This window comes from Lycorma delicatula, chromosome 10 (assembly GCF_047948215.1).
Source record: "Lycorma delicatula isolate Av1 chromosome 10, ASM4794821v1, whole genome shotgun sequence".
NCBI lineage: Eukaryota > Metazoa > Arthropoda > Insecta > Hemiptera > Fulgoridae > Lycorma > Lycorma delicatula.
Window position 1 is genome coordinate 102,199,518 of NC_134464.1, and position 25,321 is coordinate 102,224,838.

The 25,321-nt window shown below is 32.0% G+C and overlaps 1 long non-coding RNA gene across 1 annotated transcript; it reads right to left on the bottom strand.

The window, feature by feature from the left end:
- Positions 1-7,107: 7,107 nt before the first annotated feature.
- On the bottom strand, positions 7,108-21,479 carry LOC142331411 (uncharacterized). The gene is made up of 4 exons (XR_012757991.1): positions 21,406-21,479; positions 17,797-17,938; positions 17,325-17,501; positions 7,108-7,806 (listed from the first exon to the last, which is right to left on the bottom strand). It is a non-coding gene; the product is annotated as an uncharacterized LOC142331411 (long non-coding RNA).
- Between the last annotated feature and the right edge of the window lie 3,842 nt (positions 21,480-25,321).

Consider the following 25,321-nt stretch of genomic DNA (forward strand, 5'->3'; position numbering starts at 1 on the left):
GGATCATAAATAAAAAAAAATCTAGAAGCTTGTTTACTGAGGATGATTGGAATGATGTCTGAAAACATATAAATTGTTATCACTGAATCAAATTTGACTTAGTTTGTTTTTTCAAAAGTTTGTTGTTCTAAATAAAATAATTGTACTGAAATGTTCTGATAAATAAATATTCATAAATTAAGTAATTTAGTATATTAGGTATTTTACATGCCACAACTTGTACAAAAAAGTTGACATTCGATGAAAGTTATTGACATATTCAGAATAATAAAGTCAGAAATAAAATAATGATTTCATTAGTTAATTTAATATTCTTGATGATACTTCAGTTAATGTTTTGCCAAGTAGAACGCATATAACATATAACATATCATGTGCAGAGGAAATCACAGCGTTTAGGAACTACATATATCATAATTTACACTTTTCCTTAATGCAATCCTAGAAAATAATTACATAAAAAAAATTTAGGAAAAATATATTTAAATAACCTTATATTATTTGTAACAGGAAAATTACATGTACTGACAAATAATACATACTAAACTATTTCCTGTTTCTAAATAATTTTATACCCAAGTTGTTTTTATTTCTATTTATGTGTAAAAATTTAAAATTAATTTGTAAATAATTAATTGCTCATTGTGCCTTTTAAAAAATTTCCATATCATGAAATTATATTTATGTTTTGAAGTTGTATCCTGTTTTTTCCATTACAGGACATTATAACCAAGTAGTTTAAAGTTAGTTAGTTGCCAGCGAGTGGTGGCACGTCGGCCTTTTATTCAGAGGTCACGGGTTCGAATTCCGGTCAAGCATGGCATTTTCATATGCGCTACAAATCATTCATATCATTCTCTGAAACAACACCTAACAGTGATCCCAGAGGTTTTAAAAAAAAATTTAGTTTACATATGACCAGGTGCATAGATGAATATACAAACACACAATTATTTACAAATTCAAATATACACTTTTTGACCACATCATAAATTAAAATCTTCTTTAACTCTTAAAAAAAAAATCCTCACCAGGAAATGGCAGCAATTAATTAAAATTACAATAAGATTAATTAACAATACAAAGGAAGTTAATAAAAAAGTATTACAATAAATTTTGGTTTGGTTTCTATTAAACACATCTGCCTAATGTTTTGCAATAACTTTCATTACCAAACATTATAAATAATAACAGTATAAATTAAAAAAATAATTCTTTTATATATTTTTTAATTTTAATTATTTTTTATATTATTCTAACAAGCGTAAAATGTGTGAATGATTAATGTTATTTTTAAAATTTAAAGTATAAATTTGAAGCAGAAAATTGTGGTTTAGTATTAATTAAACCTTTTGGTATCTCATCTTTTGTATCATTCTGACACAGTTAACTCCCAAATATGTTTTCTGGTTTTTATAAAATTTTATGGAATGGCTGCTTGCTAGAAAATAGATCAACATATTTGTAACATTTTCATAAAATTTCCATTTTGAAATGGTGGCTGAGGTCTTTTTAAACAGGGACTATGGAGTGTGGTGTTGGGGGGGGCTGAAAAAGTTTTCTTCATTTGTAGTTTAGGCTCTGCTCCAAACATGTCCAACACTTTCAACACTTACATGAACGACACGTACAGAGTGGGCAGAAATTAACTTCTTAATGAAAATTGTTTGTAACCTTTTATTACTTAACTAATTTTCTCGAAAAAAAACACATTTTGTTCCTTGCAATGGTAGAATTGCTAAGCATTGCTAAATTTCCACATAAGCATCACCATTATCCATCAGTTTCCATAAACGAATGGGGATGTTTGCAGAAGATTTCTGCAGATAATCCAACGATGTTTCCAACAACTTGGTTAATTCGCTCCTCCAATTCATCAAGAATTTTTGGTTTTGTGCGATAAACTTCCTCTTCCGCCCACCGCAAAAACAAAAAGTCGCAGGGTGTTACGTTAGGACTACTAGCTGGCCACTCAAGGGGGCTCTGACGTCTCAACCAGTGTCTTAGAAGTTGGGTGTCGAGCCACACGCAAACAGCACTTGTCAACCAACATTAACCATTGTCAAGAAACATTCATTTTTCCGTATCTAAGATTACACCTAAGATTCAACGCCCTCACAGATTACTTCCATAACTATATTATAAGAGAACGAAAACCAATAAAAATTTAACCAATGTCAAGAAACATTGACTCTTCCGTATATCAGATTACGCTTAACTTTCAAGGCCCTCAAAGATTACTTCTATAACTATCTTTTAGACAGCGAAAGCCGTTATAAATTTAACCAATGACAAGAAAATCTAAAACTTCCTTATCGCAGATTACACTTTCCTTTTTCCTGTTTAGCCTCCGGTAACTACCGTTTAGATAATTCTTCAGAGGATGAATGAGAATGATATGTATGAGTGTAAATGAAGTGTATGCTTGTACATTCTCAGTTCGACCATTCCTGAGATGTGTGGGTAATTGAAACCCAACCACCAAAGAACACCGGTATCCAGGATCTAGTATTCTATCAGATTAACTTCTTTTTTTTTTTTTTCTTATTCACTCTACTCCCCTGGGCCGGTCCGACTGGTTGGTATTGCGCCACCCAGGGGAGTGTCTGGTAAACTCTAACGAGCCTCTCCGCCTACCAGCTGAACGTCCGGCATGGCAGGTCGGCTCGCCGGTGTCAGCTCTTTTGAGTGATTTTCTGTTTGCCCATTTGGAAACCACGACATACCTCAAATAGCCGTAACGTGGCACCGGGTCTTTTCTTACTCTTCTTCTTCATCAGAACCTATCTAAACCCTTGGAGTCCTCAGTGGATCATTGAGAACGACACACCTCAGTGTACCGTCTCTCACCACTGAGGATGTCCACCCTACCCTATTCTTCACTAGTAACCTAGTCGCCTTTCATCTATATCCTTCTCTGTTAATACTGCTACTATAAATTCCGTAACCTTCTTCCAGTTTATTTCGCTCCTCAACATGTGCTCTAGGACCTCTGCTGCGCTCATACCTATTATGCCACAGTTCCTCCTTTTAATTGCCCACCTCTCGCAGCAGAAAAATGTGTGTTCTGCATTGTCAATTCTCTCACAGTACATACATTCTGGACATGGCCTTCTTCCAACACGATGGAGGTACTCATTGAAATTGCCATGACCTGTAAAAAACTGCGTGATATGATAATTTAACTCACCATGTTTCTTGTCTAACCATAGTGCAAGATCTGGAATCAGCTCCTTGGAAACCGTGCGTCTGGCTGGTCCATCCTCCTGCCATCTATGTCTAAGTCTATCTTTTTCTTCATTTGCTTCGAGGCCTTGCGCCCTCTTGACTCTATTTAGGGCCATTAAGTATTGGTGGCACCCCAGACAACACGCACAACGCCTCATAGGAGACCGTCCTGTAAACTGAAACAACCCCCAGCAACAACCTCCTATGAGTACTAACCAGTCTGTTCAAATTTCTTTTAACCCTGACTGAGTGCCACCACACTGGTACTGCATATAACATCATGGATGTCACTGTGGACGCTATCGCCCTTCGCTTAGAGGGTCTTGGAGCTCTCTGCGAAGACATTATTATATTCAAATTCTTAGTCATCTGTTCACCTTTGGCACATATATTATATGCTGGGTGAACCGGCAGTTCCTTTTCGACCTCTGTTATTTGTTGGTTTCCAATTTGGATGGCCGGACGGTCTAAAATCCTCTTCCCTGTGAACATAATATATTTACATTTTTCTATTGCCAGCTGGAGTCCCCTCTCTTTCAACCAATTATCTATCGTCCGTAACATGTTGTTAGCACTCTCTTGTACATCGACATTTGTTTTACCCTTGATGAGTATCGCCAGGTCATCGGCATAGGCAATTACTTGTACCCCCATCCTGATAGTCTAGTCTTAATATCCCATCAAAGACCATTATCCAGAGTAAGGGTCCCAGTACAGACCCCTGTGGCACACCGCCATAAATATTGAAACGTAGGCACTCACTCTGCGTCTCCACCAAGCATTCTCTATTTAAGAGGTATTCCCCTACCTGCCTTCTTAAATACGGACTGATACGTTTTTCCTGTATCGTCGAATGACCCTTCATGAATCCAAACTGATTTCCACTAATGCCTATTCCTTCCACAAGTTCCTTAAAGACTCGGCCAGCGAGCATCTTCTCCACTACCTTCGCCATGGTATTTAAAAGACTCAATGGTCTGTATAAAGGTTCTCCATTGTCATTTGTGCCTTTTGGGAAGAACACCACCCTAGATTCCTTCCAGATTCCTGGAAATGTCTTGTTTTCTAATCCATGGCTGGCAACATCAAGCATTTCATAAGGAATTCTCTTTATCAGCCCTTTAAGGAGTGCCGCTGGAATTCCGTCTGGACCCGGGCTCTTCCTATTACCCAGTTGTGCTACAGCCAAGTGCAGTTCAGAGAACGTGAAACGTCTGGGTTCGCAATCTATAACATTTCCTGCAGTTTCTACTCTTATCGGGGAATAGCTCATTAATTTGTTGTTCTACCTGCTCATTATTTAATACGGGCAGACGCCTTCCAAATCGCTTAGTGATTATTTTGTATGCCTGTCCCCAGGGGTCTCCGTCTAACTCCTCGCAGAGTCTGTGCCATTGTTTTTTCTTAGACATACGAATAGCTTTGTTTAAGGCCTGTCTGGTCTCTTTAAGAGACCCTTGTTTAAGCGCTCTGGCTTATAAAGTACAAGACGGCATCTCTATGCCTCCTCGTACTCCTGTCCGCCTCGCATTCTGAGTCTCTGCTTACTTCTTCTGCGCGATTGTAGGAGCCCTCTCAGTGTTTCAATCTCCATATTCCACCAATACACTGAGTGTCTATTAGCTCTTCTGTGAGCTACTCTGCCCATTTCTTGTCTTATAACGTTAGTCAGGGCAACTGGTGTCATATTCTCTATGTTGATAATCCTTTCGGCCGTTCTATCGATTATGATCTCGATCTGTTCCGTTGTAAAACTACTATAGGGCATTTTCTCTCTAGTCACATAGTCTGAGCCTTTTATGGTAATCATAATGGCATGATGGTCACTCGCCACATCATGTGGTAACACTCGCCAGTCCCAGTGTTCCCTTGTATTATGTCTAGTCTTCTAGTAAATTCATGTATGTCACAGTTTGGAGACAATATGCACCAATCACTAGTGTTGAATCCGACTCCACCGCCAACATGCCTCCAGATCTGGACATCAATCTCCATGCTATCCTGCCACTTACATCCATAATTGCCACGTCACCATTTGTATCCACCATCCAGCCTGATCTAGCAACAAGGTACTTGTTCGGTTCCGTGATTATCAGTAAATCAGCCCTTTGCTCTATAACCAGTTCACTAACCAAATCATGAGACATGGTGCTTCTGTTTGCATTAACCATTATCACCCTAAGCATTTAAGTGTTTTGAGCACCCCCAGCCTCCGGTGCGGTGTTCTTGGCTCCCACAATCCAGGCAGCTACTATGCTCCTGGCATTCAGCAATCTTGTGGTCTCTGCCAACATAATTGAAGAAGAGATCCATTCTGCCAGGGCCCTTGCACTCGTGTTTACGATGTCCAGTATTCCAGCATCTGAAGCACTTTTCCTCCGATTCCCTAATATATGCCCGACAATTTACCCAGCCAATCCTCAACCTTTGTTCCACCAGCTTACAGGCAGCCCTATACGGGGTGATAACTGTAAAATTTTGGGTCTCGGCGTACCCTTATCTAATTGACGATATCTTGATGTCCTCATCAGTACCTACTCTTGCAGTAATTGCAGCAAAAATTTCTGTCTCAGTGGTGTCATATTCTACATCCCTGATGTGAACTATTGAGCCTTCCCGCTCTTGTACGCAGGTCAACATGCAGATCTGCCGCATTATCTCATAGGTTACTTGTAAACTGTGCAGCTTTCTGCGCTCACTGAATTCTCACATGGAGTTCTTCATTCCTGCCCTTACGTAAGGGGATGACCTCTTTTGCATCTTCGCTACTTACTGCAGACTTCATCGTTTTAAGTAAATCAGAATAAGATTTTCCAGCTGCTTTGATAACCGCAGATTAACCTAACATACAAAAACCTCACAGATTATTTGATCAGAGAGTTGATGTAGTAAACACAGTGATAGGGTAACATTAAGTGCAGAATTAAATGCTGAGAGGTGAATATATGTTGGCATTAGTTCATATTATATCGGCTTTCAAATTCAAGATGGATATAGTTACACAGTGAGAGGGCAACATTAAGTGGAGAATTTGATACTGATAGGCGAATGAATGTTGGCATTGGTTCATATTATATAGGCTTTCAAATTCAAAATGGATATAGTAAACACAGTGAAAGGGCAACATTACAGCAGAATTTAATACTGATAGGTGAATGTATGTTGGCATTGGTTCATATTATATAGGCTCTCAAATTCAAATGGATATAGTAAACACAGTGAATAGGCAACATTACAGCAGAATTTAATACTGAGAGGTGAATGTATGTTGGCATTGGTTTATATTATATAGGCTTTAAAATTCAAAATGGATACAGTAAACACAGTGAGAGGACAACATTAAGTTCAGAATTTGATACTGATAGGGGACTGTATGTTTGCATTAGTTCATATTATATAGGCTTTCTAATTCAAAATGGATACAGTAAACACAGTGAAAGGGTAACATTAAGTTCAGAATTTGATACTGATAGGTGAGTGTATGTTGGCATTGGTTCATATTATATAGGCTTTAAAATTCAAAATGGATATAGTAAACACAGTGAGAGGGCAACATTAAGTGTAGAATTTGATACTGACAGGTGAATGTTTGTTGGCATTGGTTTATATTATACAGGCGAAAGCCTGAATAATATATGAACCAATTAAAATTCAAAATGGATATATATGATAGGTGAATGTTTGTTGGCATTGGTTCATATTATACAGGCTTTCAAATTAAAAATGGATATAGTAAACACAGTGAGAGGGCAACATTAGGTGCAGAATTTGATACTGATAGTTGAATGTATGTTGGCATTGGTTAATATTATATAGGATTTAAAATTCAAAATGGATACAGTAAACAGAAAAGGTAAAAAAAAACAACACAAGAAAGAATAAACGTAAATACTATTTCTTTATATTTATTTAAAAATAATCAAATGTACAAAAATACATAAAATACATTAAGAAATTTATATCACACAATAATTATCTTACATTAAAAAAACTTACCATTAAAAGAAAATACATAGTAAAAAAGGTATATGCATAACTTACAGAAAAAATACATTTGATTACAAAAATAATACAGCCTATTTTAAAAATAAAATAGTAAATACACAAATATCAAACATCAACAAATGACTAAAACATTTTTAATATGGCAACAACACATATTTTAATAAATTAATAAAAAAAAACAAAAAAACTGGTGTTTATAAAATAGAATCTTTTTTCAAAGATAAAAAATACTTCATCTAGCTTACAAGATTACTTAAACATTTTTATATCAAATCAAATTTTATGAATGAATTCGTAAAATAGGAAATGTTTTCAGTAAAATTCATAACGGGTAATAGTAATAACATTTATACAATATAATACAAAAAAAAATTTTAAATATTTACTTAAGTCTTAATTTGATCCATTGTAATAACTATTTTTTATTAAATAATACAAAAATTAATTTTCACTTTAATCTGTATTTTTGTAGTTTGTAATATAACTACGAGTCTATTAAAATTAAAATAAACATGATATGTATATATACTATTAATTGGTATAACTCACAAACATCACCGAAATCTCTGCCACCTAGAAAAAAAAATTTAAAATTTTATTATAGTATAGCTTCAACAAGAAAATATTTTATATTTTATTCTGAGTGGACAAAAATTTATTGTGAGTGCAAAATTAAATATAATGCTTAATAATTAAAATAGAAAACAATAAAAATATTAACATACAATCCTGTGATAAATGTTAGTAAACCTGATGATTAATGGTACAAGCTAGTAGTCGTTTTGAATTTTAATGGTTTTTTTTTTATAGGACATATCTACTAAACTGATAAACAGAAATTCATATCATACATTTTGTGACACACACATTATTTTCTGAAGTAAAACTGTGATAAATGTTAGTAAACCTGATGATTAATGGTACAAGCTGGTACTCGTTTTGAATTTTAATGGTTTTTTTTTACAGGACATATCTACTAAACTGATAAACAGAAATTCATATCATACATTTTGTGACACACACATTATTTTCTGAAGTAAAAATCTAAATATTATAACTTAAGAATTAATTACCTACAGATGTAATGTTTCTTATTCATTATATATATTTAGAGACTACTTTTAAACTTTTTAGCCATATTATAACAATATTAAATACTAAAAATAGGACATATTAATAGTACATAATGACATATTAATACTAGATCAGGCATGCAAAGAGCACAACATTACTTATGCTAAATAACAAAGATAACACATCCAGAGCTAAAGCTGATAAAGAGCTGGCTGAAAGGACTTGGCGATGTGGGTGATGGTGGCCAATTTCAGCTTCAGTCAATGCTTAATTAGCGTTGAAGAAGCAAAATCCACAGGTCGGTCTAGTGGTGAACTCGTCATCGCAAATCATGTGATTTTGAAGTCGAGAGTTCTAGGATTTGATCCAAGTAAACGCAGTTACTTTTATATGGATTTGAATATTAGATAGTGAATACCGGTGTTCTTTGGTGGCTGGGTTTCAATTAAACACACACCTCTGGAATGGCCAACCTGAGACTGTATAAGACACATGTACATTGGACCTCATTTACATACATATCATCCTCTGAAGTAATACTTTACGGTAGTTCCAGAGACTAAACAGAAAAAGAGGTGCTGAAGAAGCAAATAAATTCTGATTTCTAACGACACAATATCAGGCGATTGGATAATTCAGCAAGCGAGTTCAACTGAATATTTTAAGTGGTTTTCAAGTGGTATGCAAGGTTTCGTGACAGTAGAGAATGTATTGAAGATGATCAACATCCAGGAGCATCATCGAAAGTTCAAGTAGAAGAAAATGTTAGAAACGTGGCTGAAATTCTTCAAAATGATAGGAATCTACCAGGTTAATTGAGGAGATCATTGGAATTCCTACAAATGCTGAAAATTTGGACAAAAAGATCTGTTGTCGCTTTGTGCCCCACTCGCTCACTGATGATCAAAAGATAGCAGAGTGGAACACTACAAACATGAAAAAATCGGCCGCTAGGGACCCAGACTTCATGTCTTGCATCGTAACAGCTGATGAAACATAGTGTTTTCAGTATTTCAAGTGTTTTCATTGTTAAGACACGATTTCAGATATCCAGCGGGCTACGACCATGGTACTGCAGGCAATTTCAAAGATCGAGTATTAGAATTGTTTTGAACAATTTTTCCAACGCTTCTAGTTGTGTATTGACTCACCAAGAGCCTATCTTGAATAAAACGTCATATAAGCTAAAAATAAACATCTATTTTATTTCATAAATTACCTTTCCTGTGAGACGGACTATGTATATATAGATTTAACAATATACTTATGTAGAGTTAAATCGAAATTTAATTCTGATTTGAAGTACTTTTAAAGTAATCTGTAAGCTGTCAGTGACATATTCTACAAAAGTCCCATCAGGTTTAATGCTTCGCAATATATTTTCCAGGAAATTTGCGCAATTTTTTTTCTGTGATTGAAATTTTAACAATTCTGTAGATAAGAGTTAAAAATATACCACGGTTATTTTTGATTCTTCATAGCGGACTGGATTGAAACCAGAATAAAATTTTAATCTTTGATTTGCTTTTTTTTCCTCATATTTGCTTAATTGTTTAAAAATTATACGTACATAGTAAATTGTATAATAACTGTACATAAACATAAACATTCAAGGAGGATGATTTTTCTTAGCTTATAGAATAATTCGTAGTATTACTCTATAAGCTATTATTGTAGCATAATTACTATTTCGACATAAAAAATTACTTTATTATCCATTCTTGCCAGAGCATAGCAAGGTCCTTTTTTACCTTGAAAATTTAACATTTCGTCTGCTTCTGAATTGGTAAATCAACTATACCTAACCCATTTTCTGGATCATTAAGAAATTTTACGTTAACTATTCTGTTGTTAAGCGGACTGAAGTAGTAGTAAACATTTTTTCATAAAAATTTTTATCTCAAATAGCGACTACCATTTTCTTTAGACAACCGTGTATGAGTTATCAGGTAGAGGGGAAATTTCCCCCACCAAGCTGACAACACGTGTCCTCCACTCTTTATTGTGTCTTAGCGAATACAAGATGGATAAATATTTCTTTACTTTTTATTCCTTCATTTTTTCACAAAAAAAAAATTATATATATATATCAGGAATACATTTTTGAAAATATGTTTCAAGTGTAGCTTTATATGGAAGTGAAACTTAAGACGATCGGAATACCTGAGAAGAAAAGATTAGAAGCTTTTGAAATGCGGTGCTATAGGAGAATGTTAAAAATCAGACAGGTGGATAAAGCGACAAATGAAGAGGTGTTGCGGCAAATAGATGAAGAAAGAAGAAATTGGAAAAATATAGTTATTAAGAAGAGACATACTTATAGGCCACATATTAAAGCATCCGAATTGGTCGCTTCAATATTGGTGGGACAAGTAGAAGGGAAAAATTGTACAGGCAGGCAACATTTGGAATATGTAAAACAAATTGTTACCGATGTAGGATGTAAGGGGTATACCGAAATTAAACGACTGGCATTAGATAGAGAATCTTGGAGAGCTGCATCAAACCAGTCAAGTGACTGAAGACAAAAAAACTTCATTATTAAATATTTAATATTACATTGGCTTTTTAACTTTCTTGTAGACTGTTGTAATTTTGCGCCGATCACTTTCAAATTGTTCCCTAAAAAAAGGTAGATTTCACTAACGGCCAAAATCGGACCATTAGGATAAAAATGGTGAGGATTTTTCAAAAAAAAAAAAAAAAAATCACTCTAACTTTAAAATATCGAATTCGTTGAAGGTTCCTACTATTCTATGGGTAAGGACCTAAAACTTATGTAAGTAAAGTCTTTGGATATCACCAACCATTGGCTCAAGGGGTGGAAAGAATGGGTTTCGAATATCCCCCCTTAATAGGCACAGTATCGAATCTGTTTAAAGTGGTTGTTCTTTAAACATTACCTAAAACCTTTGTCTGAAACAATTTTTGATATGACCAACTCTTACGGTATGGGATGACCAAAACGTTGTAGGAATTGCAAGATGGGGCTTGTCTTATGCGCAACATGTGAAACTTTTTCACTACAACCATTGTCGTGTTGACTAAATTTGAAATTTTTCTTAATTTTAAGGTGGAAATCTTTCCCTACTTAGCACTGATGAAATCTACCTCTGCCTTCCCGCGTGCCGAAAGGACTTTTTACATTAATATTAATCTCCACTTCACTAGTTTAATTTCATCACACAGCCCAGTTTTTTAAAAATTAAGTACAAAATAACCGTTCTACTTTTTATAGAATCACTAATAATTATATTATAACATCAATATCAATAATAAACATATCAGAAACACAGAAGATTATATATAATTTTTTTTTTTAGTTTTGAAAACATATAAGTTTTATGTTTCGATATAAGTTAAACAAATCGTCAAAAAATAACACTTGTACAAGTTAGCACTTCAATATTATTGTATATTTATGGTAAAATATCATCAAATTTGCAGCAAACGGTGTTAGAAAATAGTTAAACGTCACTTTCCATTTAAATGCATTTGTAAAATTAAAAACATTTTTAATATTATGTGTTTTAGTTTGTTCATCATTTGATATATCTGTACCTCTGAACGAGGATATCTAGGTCTATTTTTCATGATTAATATTGTTCATTGGCCCTATTTGGAAGCAAAGTACTTTTTGTATGTTAAAAAGTACTTAACTGAAAGTAGAAAGCATAAAAATATCTTATGTCCATTCAGTAAGATAAACCGATTTATCCTATGATATGTTACGTTTGTTTGGTTCAAAGCAAAATATAATATTCCTTTCCTAAGTCCAGTACTCACTAGGGATATAACTATTCTATCACTTTTGTCCTAAAGAGAGGTTGTGTTAGGTCCACCACTATTGCAGTTATGTTTTGAATTAATGCAGTATCTAACCTAGCTGTTTATGTATATAATTAGTCATGAATAGAGGTCAAATTATGATGAATTTAGTTCTTATCTGAACTTCTTTGGACAAAAGGTAAGGTTATTACTATCTTCTTTAATTATTAAAATGTTAATAAAGTAAACATTCTAACCTAACACATCTTCAGGCTGATGAGAAGCTTTTTAAGCTATTAAAAGATTTGATCGACCTAAGTTTTAATTATTTAGTGATAATAATAACATGAACTTTTGTAGACACAGAATATTTATATCATATCGATTTAATTTTGTTTTAACCGTAACCTTACATTTTCTTATTTGTATGTCTTACTACCAGGGGTCTTAATTATATATAATTGAAATAATTTTTACAAAACTAATAATAAGAATAAATAAAATTAGTTAGAATTCGTAATCATATTAAGTTAACGCAAGGCATTGTTCTAGGTTATGTTAGAAAGTTAAATTAGCTTTTCAAAATAAGCCTGTAATCAACAAGACTGTTGATAAATAAGTGATAAAAATACCATTAAAAAACAATAACACCTCATACATAGCTGTAAACTCTAAATGAGAGATAGTGTTCTCTTCTAATGAATTTAAAATAGAACTACATCAATTAAAGAACTACTTGATGCAAGAAAAAACAGCCCGAATCATGCAGTCAGTTAATTGGGCTTCAAGATCAAATAATGTATTCAGCAGTTGATTAGTTTTAGTTTACGTTTTATTGCAAAGACTACAGAAAATGGGGGAAAAAATTGGAGTAAATAGCTGCATTTCCCTTTAGTACATTCTTCTACTGATGAAGGTGATGAAGTGAAAAAGGTGTATGCATTTTTGAAGACAGATAATAGCGACTGCTTTAATGATTCTGGAAACAAAAATAGGCTGTTAACAATAATTACGATTCAGTTTGGTAGTAATCCGAATACCACTGAAGTCTGATGTATTTCACATATGACAAAATGGGTCGCAGGTTATTGGCTATGAATTAAAAGGTATTCAAGAAATACAATCATTCACTTCAGAGGATGATTCGATTGGTGATCTCAATTATTTGCCTTGCAGTAGCTTTAATCTACTGCCAGGCTCTGATATCTCTTTTATTGAAAATTAAAAGTGTTTACCATGTGAAAGCCATGAAGAGCTTGTGGTGTTTCATGTAACACTAGTTAATGAAAAGATTGAAAACATTAAGAAATTTGTATATATTCATATTCCAATTCTGATATGAGTCATCATGTAGGTCATGAACCTAAAGAAAAATGTAGTACAATATGAAAGAGAAAAAGAAATGCTACTTTTTGGATTAAAATGTCAGAAAAGGTAATGTTCTTCAACGGGAAAGCTAGTAGCAAGTCATGTTACGGGCCCTGGCTGTAAACAGGATTGCAGAATGAAACGTTCTCGTTGATAGGTGAGGCTGACAGGAAAAATATTTGATAAATTTTGGTCTAAAGTCTTGGGATATGAAAAGACAGTACATTGTATCAAAAATTTATTCATCAGGACCAGTATCCAGAACAGGAATGCGAAGTTGTAGTTGAGAGGATCAAAGGAAAATGTATACAGGGCGCGTTTCATAATGTTCTTCAGAGTTTCAAAAATTCATTAACAAAAAACTATTTCACTCATAAGAATAAAACAAGTACTGTACGAAAGAGTAGTTCAAATAGTTTTTTCCACATACACTAGGAAGTTAGTAAACCATTTGCTCGCTAGGCGTCAACAGTAGAGAAAATGGCTGCCACGGGAAGCAAGAAGTTGTTTTGTGTGTTAGAATTTCACTTGTCAAAGTCAGTAATTTCTGTGCAATGTGCGTTTCGGTTAAAATTTCATAAGGAGCCACCAAGTGACAATTCAATTCGTGCATGGTATAAACAATTCAGTGAAACCGGTTGCTTGGGCAAGTGAAAATCAACCGGTCATCCATCAACCTCAGAAGTCAATGTCGAACGTTTGCGTGCAAGTTTCATTTGCAGCCCGTCAAAATCGACTGCGGCTGCAAGCAGAGAATTAGGAATTCTGAAAACAACAGTGTGGAGAGTTCTCTGTAAATTTTTATTACACAAACTGTACCGTCTTCAATTAATCCAGCATCTTTCTGATGGAGATAAAACACATAGGCTCGATTTTTGTTTCCAGTTACAGGAAAAGATGTTGTTAGATGAAGGTTTTGTAAAGAAGATCATTTTCAGCGATGAAGCTACTTTCCATATTAGCGGCAAAGTAAACGGTCATAACATGGGAGTTTGGAGAACTGAAAACCCACACGCTTACGTGGAACCCATTCGGGATTCTCCAAAAGTAAACGTTTTTTGTGCGATCTCTCGTGAGGCAGTGTATGGGCCGTTCTTTTTTATGGAAACGACAGTAACCATCATAATATACCTGGATATGTTACAATTATGGCTTATGCCTCAGCTACTCAACGACTTCATTTTCCAGCCAGATGGTTATCCTGCCCGATTTCATAACGAGACTCAACAGTACCTTAACACAACATTACCTCGGCACTGGATAGGACGTGCGTCTGAACACCAACACATTATGCTGTGGCCACCAAGATCACCAGACCTCACGCCATGTGATTTCTTTCTTGGGGTTACGTGAAAGATAAGGTGTTTATCCCGCCGATGCCGCACGATATCGCCGAGTTAAAGGATTGCATAATCAATGCAATCAACTCTATCGAAAATGATATGTTAGAACAAGTTTGGCAAGTTTGTCAACACTTTCGTGTTGACATGTGCCTTGTCACCAGAGAAGCACATATCGAACATTTATAGATTTTAATAAAAACTGTTTGAGTCCACGCATCACCTCGTACAACTTTCATTTAGGTTAGTGAAATACTTTTTTTGTACTGAATTTTTGTAACTCATAAGAACATTATGAAACGCCCTGTATAAATTCTCATTTTTAAATAAAAAAATACATTTCTGTCAGTCTATGTTTTTAGGTACTCTACGAATAAGTATGCCGGTGGTGAAGATAGTTTTGAAAAAGGTTTCTGAAAGCAGTATGATGTTATGTGATAAGAAAGGCAAACATGCACCATCGAATAAAATACCACAAACTATATTATTGAAGCAATAAAAGCTCATAAGACAAATACTCAGCTTACGAGAGCTATTATAGTCAAGATAGAATACAAAAAAAATATCGTGGGTGTGGATTAAATATATATATAGTGGTTTTTCTAATACATATGAGTGTGATCAAAATGGAAATCAAGTAATGAGGTGGCAAAAGAATGGCTTTCCCTTAAAGTTTTTAACAAAGAGTATAATTCGTCAATTAAAGAGACCACTGGTAGAAAGAGCTTCTTTGTTACAAAAGAAAAACACTCATTTGGACGAGGCTGATAAATGCTATAAACTGAGAGCTAAAGACAGGAATTGATGGAAAAAAGCCAGGAAGCCAACTTTTAATGGTGGATATACAGAAACTCTTGCCTATCCCGTTCCTTTATGACAAACAATCAATTTATCTCAGAAAGCTATGGACATTAAATTTCACAATGATGATCCAAAAACAACAGATTCATTTTGCACGATTATGATGAAACCACTAGAGGGTGTAGAGGAAATGAAATATCATCATGCTTCTTAAAATGTGCAGGGAAATAGTTGCAAGATCATATAAATGAACTTAATATCTGGTCTGACAAATAATAGTTCGAGCCAAAATAAAAAACACGATATGATTATAATGTACATGTAATTAATAGAAAAATTTACAAATTTACAAGTTATCAACCACAAATAATTGTTGCCTAGGCACACTCGTGCAAAAGTGAATACAATCACAGCATAATCAAAAAGAAAAAAAAACAATTAAAACCGAGGAAATAACATGCTCTGATTGGGGAAAATTTTTAAAGAAAGTGGAAAGAATATCCACATTGAAAGAATGGCTGTAGTTGATTTTAAAGATTTTAATTCTTTATTACACAAGGATGAAAATTGTAATTTAATAAAAAAAATATAAAATACTGTATTTAAATAAAAAGTATTATACATTTTATTTTTAATAATTTAACTGAACAAGACGCTCGAATTACAGACATGATGTGGATCCAGGTAGCTAAGAGTAAACATGGTGTATATTTCTACAAGACTTCATTTGAGAAATATTTTCAAAAAGCTGACCTGAGAAGAAATACAACGAAAAAATTTAATTTTTTCCAGATTTTTTGCCAATTGTGAGAGATAAAAAGACCATAAGTAAACACAAGTATGAAGATTTATGTACTGATCTAAAATGGATAGATGAAGAATATCTATATTTCAGAAGTATACCAACATCTGAGAATATTAATCATGATTATTCAGATTGTGAATGGACATAATATTATTACTAAATACAGTATTATTATTTTGTTGTGGATATTGTTAAAATTAACGAGTTTACAATAAATCATATAAAAAATATTGTTCTTTTTTTTGATGTTACAACTTATTTCTTATTAGTGTAGGCTAAATTTTATTATTTCAATAGGACTAGTAGGCTACCTTTTTTAGGAAAATTCTTACAATGAAAATTATACATTATTCAAAAAAAAAATTTTGACGTAATATTTTGTTTTCTTATTATTGCTCTATGCAATTTATTACCTTGTTCAATTTAAATAATATTTTGTATTTATTTTGCTAATTTTATCTATTAAAAAAAATATTTTCACACAGACTTACTTTCTAAAGAAACCCTGCATACTATAATTTAAATAATCATAACTTTCAATTACTCCATTAATTTTTGTTTCTGAATCTTTAAAAAGATTAAATTTTATAACCAGCTCGTAAAAGTTTATATTGAAATAGAAATACCTAAAAAATAAAACACTTTTTGATGCTTTTTACTCCCAAGTCCAAAAACAAAGTTAATTGAGCCAAACTATTTTAAGTCTATTATTAGTAAAAATATAATATTGTGATACAAATAATTAATTAATACTAGAAAAACAAAAATATACATTTTTGTACATAAAATTGAAAAAAATGTGGTAGTTTCATCAAGAGATTTATTGGAATAAAAGTATTTTCCATTTGAAAATAGTTTCTTGCTTGTAGGGTGATATTTGCTTTTTGGACTTAAAATATTCCAGTTTCACCATTGATCGAGTTTTTCTATCTTACCTTTATTATTAAGTATCCAGTTCCTAATGCCTGCGACTTGTACTTTCCTGGCTGATGTGCTCCTATTGTCAGTTCTAAGTTTCATTTATCTTTAGTGTAAGGTACTTTTGGATGAAAACCAAATGTGAGGAAATCATTGACAGATGATTTTACTTGGTGAAAATCCATAATAAAAAACTGGAAAATGAAAAGGAATATATTTTTAATTTTTTCTAGTTTTATTTAGACATAACAGTATTTACATACACAGTACCTTCTCCAGATGTTACAAAATACTAAAGCTAAAATGTTAGATATAAAGATCAAGGTAAATGCAATAAATCAGTAGTGATAAAGATTAAGTGCAACAGTAAGGCGTGATCATACCCGTATGTATTAGTTACATAAATTTATCAGTTAATTTCAGAGAATAATCAGGATTTAAATTTAGATTCAAATTTTATCTCTCCATTAAAAGTTCAACAAAATTTACCTTAATTGTCTTATCCCACATTGACTTGGAAAATCCATCAAGTTGTTGTATTCTCCTAGCCACGTCAAAAATTAATTTTGTATTTTCCTCTCTCCCAAAATACATGAAACAATTTTTTTTTTACAAAATTGGTTCAAATCCTCTGAAAGAGAATAATAGTAATAATAATAATAATTGATAACAAAACTTAAAATTCTACATGGATTATTTATTTATTATTGTAATTTATTAAAAAAAAAAATTCATAATGTACTGAGAAAATCTTTTTACTTTTTTGCAGAATTTTAATTATCTGGATTATAATATTTTATACAATCAATTCTGTATTTCTCAATGAAGTTTATTTAAACTTATCATAGAATTCTTTTGTAATTTGATAAAATATACTACTGATGGTAAAATGCAATACATTTACTGAAGAACAAAGTCACATGGGAAAAAAAGAATACTGTAGGCAAACAAAACTTAGGAAGAAGCTGCCAAACAATAATTTTTGTTTAGTTAAAAATATATCTAAATAGATGTGTGTTCTCAGTTGTGGCAGGGTGGGATGTACTGGCTGGTTCATCGATGTGATCGTGGTCGGTTCACTTGTGACCAGTGGGTATTTCACAGTGAAATTTTACAGGGCGACAGCTTTAGGCCAAGTACGAGCCCATCTCTATCCTCCGTTTGTGGGTAGGCTGCAGAGACTCCTGCTGAGTCATCCAGTTGAAGCTACATAGCCAGTGCCTCAGAGCAAGAAGGCGACTGCAGAGATTGTTAGGGGTGGTGACTGTCCAGGCATCCTCCAAGCTAGAGGGACACTTAATGAAGCCAGGCGTGCACATAGGACAGATATTAGTCAAGCTAGAAGAGTTAAGTGGGCTGACCTGCTTTGAGATTTTCAAAATAAATTATGGGATGTAAATTACATTCACGAAGAGCATTGATTCTTACCACAATATAGTTGTGTCTAAATGTGAAGTTGGGTACAAAAAATAAAGAAAAAATGGGATAATAAAGACCCAAAAAAAAGGAAATAAAATAAAAATTGGAACAGAACAAAACTAAAGAAAACAGATATTAGGTAAGGTAATATCATACTTAGACTATGTAATTTTTTAATCAGGTTTTCTTTAAATTTGCATTACTAAATACCCTGCCCTCAGATTTAAATTTGGTTTGCAGATTTGAAATCGCATAAAAAGTACTCACCTTATTAAATGCATATAATTAGAATAATAATTTTTTTTAAACGCTGGGAATCGACAAGTTGTTGATGTTTATTAAAGTAAAAATTTTTCTTTAAATTTAACAATATTATGATTTTTAAAAATTTTATTTGAATTTTTTGATTATTTTATATAACCACTAGAAGAGGAGTGTATGTATTGATTTATAGAAGTAAATTTGATGTAAAATCAAGTCTGTAACACTTGTATTGAATGCTACGATAAAAATTATTTCAATTGCACAAAAAAACACTAAATATTAAAAGCATTTTTCTGTAGTGTAATTCATGGTAATATGTTTTAAAAATACATAATGGAGAAGAGAGCAATTTGTTTTTTTTAATGAGGAATGGTAAATATAATTCTCAATCTAAATCAAATGTGCGATTTCTTTATTTTGTAATTATTATTTGACTTTGTCAGAAGGAATGAATTAAGGTAATCAATATCTATTATTAAATTTCACAATATTAACATATAATTTATTCTGATAAAAAAATTGTTAACTTTTGTAGGTGTTATGCTAAGGGGGAGTTAAATATAATTTTTTCTTATTTACAGCCCTGTTTGCCATGATTACAGCTTTTCTTGCTCATTAACTTTAGCGGGAGGAATCTGAAACAACGAGCAAGAAATATTTACCAGATTACAGTTAAATTATTTATTACTGTACGAGACAAGTGTATCTTACTGCAAACATAAGTACAATATTAGTTAAATTTAGAAAAAAAACGTTTTTATTTTCAATAAAACTTTTTAGTTGTATACACAAGAGAAAGCTTCTCTTTGAAACCCTTCTCGGTCTCAGTCATTGGTTAAAAATAAATAGTCTCTCCATGTTTGTCTAGAATACTTGTACGCTAGCAACATTATGCTAATTAGTGCAAATCTTTTTTTCTGCGTATAATTATGAAGTGATGGCCAAGATTGCCAACAGTTGTAGTGGAAATTCTTTTTAGATTTACAGTCCTTTTTCATCTTTATTTTAATTGAACATTGTGCAGCTATGTACGACTAAATGTTTACATAATAATTATGAATTTGTAATTTTCAGAATTCCTAAAGATTCTCTTCAAACTTCAACAATAATAAATACGCACAAAAAAACAAGTATAATGTATATTATATCACAAATTAACTAGTATTTATTCCTGGTTTGTAAAATATAACTTTTCAAATAGAAGATTCTTTGTTATAATCACACGCTATAATTTATTTTCACCTGGCTGATGGTGTGGCTTAGACCCAGTTATTAAAGAAGTTTCTTTTGAAGTACTACTTTAATAGAATACAAAATCAAATATTAAAATGATTTTTCATAATTCTGACAAAAAATCAATGAAATACATTATTTATATTTTTAATTGGAAGTCATTATTAGTTGTAAGAAATGAATAAACTTAATAGCGCTTATTATATTTATTGCTCAGGGTAATAATCGCTTAGAAAGCAAATTAGAATTTTTTCTGAATCCTTTCAAATTTTAGTTCTTTTGTTCAATATTTTATACTAACCCTCTTTTTCTTTTTGACATTAGAGTTTCATTTCCAGTTTTATAAACTAGAACTAAGAAACTTAAAATTCTATTTTTTTTTTTTTTTTACTAATGCATCCCTTCTGAATAATAATTAAGTATTTTTTATATCTGTAAACAGATTATGATTTTTAAATTCAAGAATTAACATTATCTTTTATTATAGCATTCATTATTTTCAATAATTTTATTTAGTTTTTTAATTTTATAGAAGACCTTTTGTTATAAATCCAGCATTTGGTAATAAATGTAATCGATTCAACCTAATGCATAAATTAAAAAATAATACATAACGCTTTCAAAAAAAAAGTAAAAAGAAAAGAGACATTCACATTTAATTAAAAACTAGAAATTATGTTTAATTAAACATTAAAAATTCAAACAAATCGGGACGTAGATAATTTGAATTCTCAATACATTACAATTTTTGAACATACAGTACATTATTATGAAATAAACATTATAATAGAACCCTAAAATTAATTATGAACAAACAATAAATATGCAAGTCATTTATATATTTTTACTGCGGGTAGAAGAAAGTTACAGCTCGAACAATATAAATTCATAAGTTGAATAAACTGCATACAAATATCTTACAGCAGGTAACAGCAGAATATTTTTAGATGGCCAGAATCATAATTAATACACTATTTATTAACAAAGTATTTATTTTTAACAAGTGAAAAGTTATTTGAAATATCCACAAATTCTTTGACGCATCATTAATCTACATTCTATTACTGTAAGATTTTTAACTTTTTTATAACAAGAGTAGCCGCACAAGATCTTTAATAAGACTTATAATGAGTCTTAAGGCTCAATGTTGATGTCATATTTGTTAAAATCATTTTCACTTACGTAAATTTATTTTACAGATTTTCCAGTCGCATGTTTTTTTCATTTTGATCATCATCATCATATCTCAACCCAAGAATTGAATGACTGAGATTCATTCATCTCTTTAACCTTTTATAGGGTACAACTCTGGGGCCTAAAAAAAAATATATATTTTTTTTACTTGATTGGTAGACTTAAGCATTAAATAATGTATTTCCATCAAAAGTGGACATCCACTTCCAAATCTGTGGCAGTCAGGCCTTGGTACATCCATATATGTACCAAGGACCATTCACAGTCAGTGCACTTACCATGTGGGCAGTGATACATATGTATAACATATAAATTTTTTGTCATTTTTTGTAACATTCTTTTTTTATTTTAAAAATAAAATAAGAACAAGAAAATTGTTAATACAAAATGTCTATTACCCATAAAAATATTATTATTAATTTATTTAGGTTAGCCTTTTTAGAGTCCATTTTTTCTTTGTATGAAAATAGGAGGGTTAGTTGATTATTATCCGCAATTTAGTTATATTTTTGTTTATGTTGGTAGTACTGTTGTGTTGCGTAGATGATGCATGCGTGGTTTAATTGTTGTATTTCTGGGCAGATTTGATGATGCTAGATTAGTTCCATTATCACTGCCTTGCTATTAATCATGGCTGCTCCGTTTTCTGTTAGCACCAAAGAAGAGCAACATTCATTCGTTTTTATGGTCAGAAGGTGTATCAGGGGTTGAAATTAATCAAAGACTTTTGGTACAGTACAGAAACAGCGTGTTGCTTATAGATTGAAAAATTCAAAAATGGTCGCACAAGTGTTACACATGACGAAGGAGCCGGATGTCTGTTTAACCCCACAAATGAGGAAAACATTGACTGTGCACGCGACATGGTTTTCTTAAACAGACAAGTAATTACTGATTAACTGGCATTCTTTCTCTGGCATAATTACAGAATTACTATGAATATTCTGACGTAGCTGATTAGTACAGTTTAAGTGTTTATTGGAACTATGTGACGTCTACTTTTTGTCTGGTGACAATTCGTTCTCTGTCATAATAATTCACCATTTCATAATTTTTTTTTTTTTTTTTTAGTAGTATTCTGCAATAATAGATAACACCAGCTGTTTGTTTATTACAGTATAAAATGACAGATTTTCATGTGTGTGTGTGTGTATATATTTATACAAATGTGTATATATGTGTATTATATTGTACAAAGTGAAATTATCTACAAATATACCAGTATATAAATGTATTATTATGGAAATATTTTGTGTGTGGGTAAAATTATAAAGCTTACTGTGTAAATTTTTGTAAATATGTTATGAAAAATCTGCAAATGTTTGAGCGTGCATATGTACACACCTGCATACGTTTGTAATGTGTGAGTAATATATCCTGGATGAAAAAAGTTTACAGAACTGAATTAAAAATTTGAAGTTCCAAACGCAATAACTTCACCAAAATTGAGTTGCATCTAAATACGGTCCATCTGGCTATATCTTGCAGAATTTTGGACGTTCTGTAATACATTATACAGAGCTATCCTAGTTTATGAATGTTAATTTTGTTATGTACTTATGTTTTTTTTATTTTTTTTAATGTGATCTTGTATCGATGGGTTTTATGCTTGTCTATCTGAATTAAAATTAACAACACTTACCAAAATTTATAAACTTACCAAATACCCAGCCTTTGGTTTAGGACAAAACAACAATCACAAAATTCTAACAAGTACTTTGAAAATTATTAAACTATCAAGAATCCGAGGTTAGATTTCAATTCCAAATTCAGCAATATGAACTAAAAAATCCAAACCACCTAATGAAATATAAATAGACAAAATCATCCAGAAAATAAACAAGGTAGCAAGCTTGACTGCAGTGGAATTACAGAAAAAATCATGAAAACAGCCAAAAAAAAATAAGCTGAAGAACTTCCATAAAAAATTGAAAAAATCCCACAAGAATGGAAAAATGCTTCAACACATCAACTATGTAAATAAGCAGATAAAACAGATGTAAACTACCACAAAAGGATTTCCCTCTTACGTATGACATTCAAAATCCTTTCGAAACACTTCAAAGTAGAACTGAATTAATCGTAGACTCTGACAACTGGGAGAATACCAAGAAGGATTCATAAAAGGAAAAACATGTACAGAACAAATTTCAAACCTTAAAACAATAAGGGAAAAAATGACAAGATATAAAAAGTAACTGTCTTCACAGATTTTAAAAAGGTATACATTCTATCGATATAACTTCCTTATTTAACATCCTAGAATAATTTGTTGAAGATCCCAAAACAATTAACATTTTCAAAAAGACTTTTTCCAAACACAAAATCAGAAGTAAAATTCATGTTAGAAATATCAGGATAATTGGAAATTAAAACAGAAGACAACAAATCGGTTTAACATAAACTCTTTTTATCTGTGTCCTAGAGAAAGTAATAATAGAATGGGATAAGAACATGAAAAAAGTTGAGACAACCTAAATAGAATTGGATTGGAAATAGAAAGAAATTGCAATTAACTGCTTAACCTTAGCCGATGATGTTACAATTTTCTTGGAGAACCTCAAAAAGGCAGCAGAACAAGAAAACCAGCTAAAATAAATTGCACGGAAAATAAGGCTAAAAATTTCTTTCAAAAAGGCAGAATTTGTAACCGACCAACATCCCCCCCAGGACCCAAAAAACAAAATATGGAAAAATCAATAAGTAAAATTTAAATATACGTGGGAGAAATAATAAATTAATGATTTAGATAAAGAATTGTAAATATACAGAAGAATAAGAAATGAATGCAAAATACTACTTCATGGTCCTCAGTCAGCAAAACATACAAAAAAAAATTAAAAAAGCTTACACACACAGATGCATCAGTTTCAGTTGTGTGATGTGGTAAATAAAAGCATATCATTTCTGCTGATCAGTCTCTAATTTAATATCTTTATTAAGATTAATCTTTATATAGATTATCTTTTATAGATTATTTTTTATAGATTATCTTTATATAGATTCATTAATAAAAGTATTATTTTCAGGCCCATTCATTATCTGTAAAAAAGAGCCAAAAAACAAACAAAGATTAAAATAAACATCCAATAAAAAAATATTATGTATAAAAAAAGAATGTTCATAAGCATCTCACTTGTAATTCCTTAATGATTGTCCTGGTTCATGCTTTATGGTGGTTGAATGAGGTTATACTTGATATTAATGCAAGCTTTCTTTATTAAAAATATAAGAACATGCAAATAATATTAACATATTGATTGCCATGTGGCTCACATTAAATCTGTCTGCGAGACCATGTCACACAGACCTTGGCTCACTGATTCTTTGAATCTTAGTAAAGTATGTGATTTTTCTTTTTTTTCTTTTTACTTGCTTGTATGATGTAAACGAAGTATTGTGATCATGAAAAATGTCACTTTTCAGATTTCAATGGAAATATTTATTTTGGCCATCCCTGAATCCAATTTGACTAGTTTTGGCGTGATGTCCGTTCATACGTATATATCTCTCATAACTCAAAAACAATTAGCCATAGGATGTTGAAATTTTGGATTTAGGGATGTGATAACATCTACTTGTGCACCTCCCCTTTTGATTGCAATTGACCGAACCAAGAGTGTCAAAAAAGCACAAAATCAAAAAAAAAATTGGATTTTAGACTTTTTCTTAGCGATAGTAATAAGCTCTCATCGAGAGCTTTTCAACAATATCATAAGTGATACTTATTTTCATCGGTTCCAGAGTTATAGCCAAATAAAATTTTAACAGATAAATATTATACTATTTTAATAGATAATAATCCACAACAATCTGGAATAGGTGGAAGAAAAAACCCAAAGCAGAGGGCTCCGCACACTGCCTTAGGGACACCCCTTGGACAGCATCTTGCTCACTTCAATGC